Source organism: Cebus imitator, unplaced genomic scaffold (genome assembly GCF_001604975.1).
Source record: "Cebus imitator isolate Cc_AM_T3 unplaced genomic scaffold, Cebus_imitator-1.0 Scaffold412, whole genome shotgun sequence".
NCBI lineage: Eukaryota > Metazoa > Chordata > Mammalia > Primates > Cebidae > Cebus > Cebus imitator.
The window spans coordinates 230,296-233,549 of NW_016107727.1; the positions used below are offsets into that span (position 1 = coordinate 230,296).

Genomic DNA, 3,254 nt, shown 5'->3' on the forward strand with positions numbered 1-3,254 from the left:
ATCCACAGCCAGCATCTGTTGAAAGGTCCATTACTCCAATTGGTTAAAATTTCCTTTTTTATGTAAACCATAGGCAAGCACTTATATTGACAACAGCTTAGATTTTTCTGTTTTAATAAGATGCTACTTTTCTCAGATCCATACCAACTCATCTGTATCTAAATATTCTTACAGGTAGTCAGTGAAAGTAGTAATCTGGCTTTTATATTTTGATAAAACTGACTCCATTCTTCAGTTGTCATCCTGGGCCAATTCCAGTAGCAAGGTGAGAATATTTTTATATGCCAACAACATCCAAGCAGAGAGCCAAATGAAGAAGACAATTCAATTTACAATAACCACAAAAAGAATAAAAATATTAGAAATAAAGTTAACCTGGAAGGTAAAAGATATCTACAAAATGAATTACAAAACACTGCTTAAAAAAATCAAATATAAACAAATGGAAAAACATTTCATGCTCCTTGATAGGAAGAATAAACATTGTTAAAATGGACATACTGCCTAAAACCACTTATATATTGCATGCTATTCTTACCAAACTACCAGTGACATTCTGAATAGAATTTAAAGAAATATTTTAAAACTCATAGGGAACAAAAATAGAGCCAAACGGGCCAAGGCAATTTTAAGCAAAAGAACAGAGCTCAATTCATCTCATTACCTGACATTAAACTACACTGAAAGGCTACAGTTACCAAGACAGCATGGTACTGGTACAAAAGCAGACACATAGACAAATGGAACAGAATAGAAAGCCAAAAAGTAAAGCCACACACCTATAGCTATGTAATATTCCACAAAGTAGACAAAAACAAGCAATGGGAAAAATTATTTATTTAATAAATGGTACTTGGATAACTGGCTAATCTTATGCAGAAGATGAAAACTGGACACCTCTCTGACATAATATACAATTGTTAACTCAAGGTGGCTTAAAACATTTACCCGTAAAACTTAAAAGCACAAAAATCCTGAAACATAACCTAGGAAATATCATTCTGGACATAAGACTGGGTAAATATTTCATAACAAAGACACCAACAGTAATTACAACAAAACCAAAAATAGACAAATGAGACCTGATTAAAGTAAAAAGCTTCTGCACAACAAAAGAAACTATCAACAGAGTAAACAGACAACCTAACAGTAGGGAAAATATTTGAAAACTATGTGTCTGAAAAAGGTCTAATATCCAAAAATCTATAAGGAACTTAAATTTACATGTGAAAAACAACCATATTACAAAGTAGTAAAATAACAGTAACAACAGACATTTTTTTCAAAAGAAGACATACATGCAGTCAACAACCTTATAAAAATATTTAACTTTACAAATAGAGACATGTCAATAAAAATCATGATGATGAAATACCACTTCACACTAGTCAGAATGGCTATTGTTAAAAAGTCAAAAATAACAGATGCTGACAAGGGTTGTGGAGAAAGAATACTTATAAACTGATGGCACAAAGAAAAATTAGTTCAGCCACATCAGAAAGTAATGTGGTGATTTATTTTAAAACTTAATACAGGACTACAATTTGACCCAGCAATTCTGCTGTTGAGTTTGTACACCAAAAAAATGCAAATCATTCTACCATAAAGACACATACATGTGTATATTCATCACATCACTAGTCACAATAAAAAACAAAACAAAACAAAACAAAACAAAACAAAAACATAAAATCAACCCAAATGTGCATCAGTGGTAGACTGGGTAAAGAAAATGTGGTACATATACACCATGAAATACTATGCAGCCATAAAAAAGAACAAATGCATGCCCTTTCCAGAAACCTTACTGGATCTGGAGGCCATTGTCCTAAGCAAACTAACAAAGAAACAAAAATAAAATGCTGCATTTTCTCACTTACAAGTGGGAGCCAAACATCAAATACATATGGACACAAAGAAGGAAGCAACACAGTCAGACCTATTTGAGGGTGGATGGTGGAAGGAGGGAGAGGGTTAAAAAACAATTTATCAGGTACTATGTTTACTATCTGGTAATGAAAATATTTATATATAATTTATTTATATAACAAAACTACATATGCTTTCCCTGAAACTTGAACAATAGTTCTAAAACAAGAGTACACACTTTGTTGAGCTTTCTATAAAAGTTGATTTCTAAAAAATAAATAGAGCTGAGAGTGGTGGGTCATGCCTTTAATCCCAGCACTTTGAGAGGCTAAGGCAGGTGGAGCACCTGAGGTCGGGAGTTCAAGACCAGTCTGGTCAACATAGTGAAATCCGATTTCTACTAAAAATACAAAAATTAGCCAGGCAAGGTGGTGCACACCTGTAACCCTAGCTTCTCAGGAGGCTGAGGCAGGAGAATCACTTGAACCCAAGAGACAGAGGTTGAAGTGATCTGAGATCATGCCACTGCACTCTAACCTGGGCAGCAGAATGAGACTCTGTCTCAAAAAAAATAATAATAAAATAAAAACAAAACAAATTAAATAAATTTTAAAAAATAAAAAGTAAATAATCTTCAATCCTGATTTCATTTTGTTCATGTTCATGAACAAACAACACAGTAATTCAGGACCTGCAAACAAAATTGGGAGGACAATAATTATAACAGATTGAATGATAAAGATAGCAACAAATATCAAAGATGTTTTAAATGAGGAATATATCTGATGCAGATGTATATCTCATAAATGTAGGAGCAAATAAGACCTGATTAATCAGTACAAGGGCATAAATAAGAAGAGGCCAATTATACATTTTATTTAGCATATGATTCTCAATCCTAACACTTGGGGAAAATATGAAGCTCTAGAATTCGAGTCAAAAATAAGTTACTTAGAAAACTTTAAGTTGTGTGCCTATTTGGAAATCCTTTTTATTGTTATTACAGATCTGAGTCAAGTATGATATTGAATTAGTTTATGTGAATTTGAGTAGTATTTTGGAATTAATTGTTGATTCAATTTTTTCAGATAGGAGAATATATATGTCTAATCCAAGCTCAAATATATTAATTAACAATTCTGGGATGGCACAGGAGCGCGCAGAGAGCATTTGAAAACCTTCCCTTTGGGGGACGATCCAAGATGGCCGTTTAGGAACAGCTCAGGATTGCAGCTCCCAGTGAAAGCGCAGAGGGTGAGTGGACGCCGCGTTTTTATTGCCCACAGACTAGGAAATTCCCGGGCGGAGGTGCCCCACGGTCACCAGCGTGGCTGTTTCGGCCAGCGCGGCTGTGCCAGCCAGCGCCGCTGCTTTGCCCCGCGCAG

At 34.6% G+C, this 3,254-nt stretch overlaps 1 pseudogene; it reads right to left on the reverse strand.

The window, feature by feature from the left end:
• Positions 1-228, reverse strand: part of LOC108289706 — a 1,191-nt pseudogene extending 963 nt beyond the window's left edge.
• Positions 229-3,254: the final 3,026 nt, after the last annotated feature.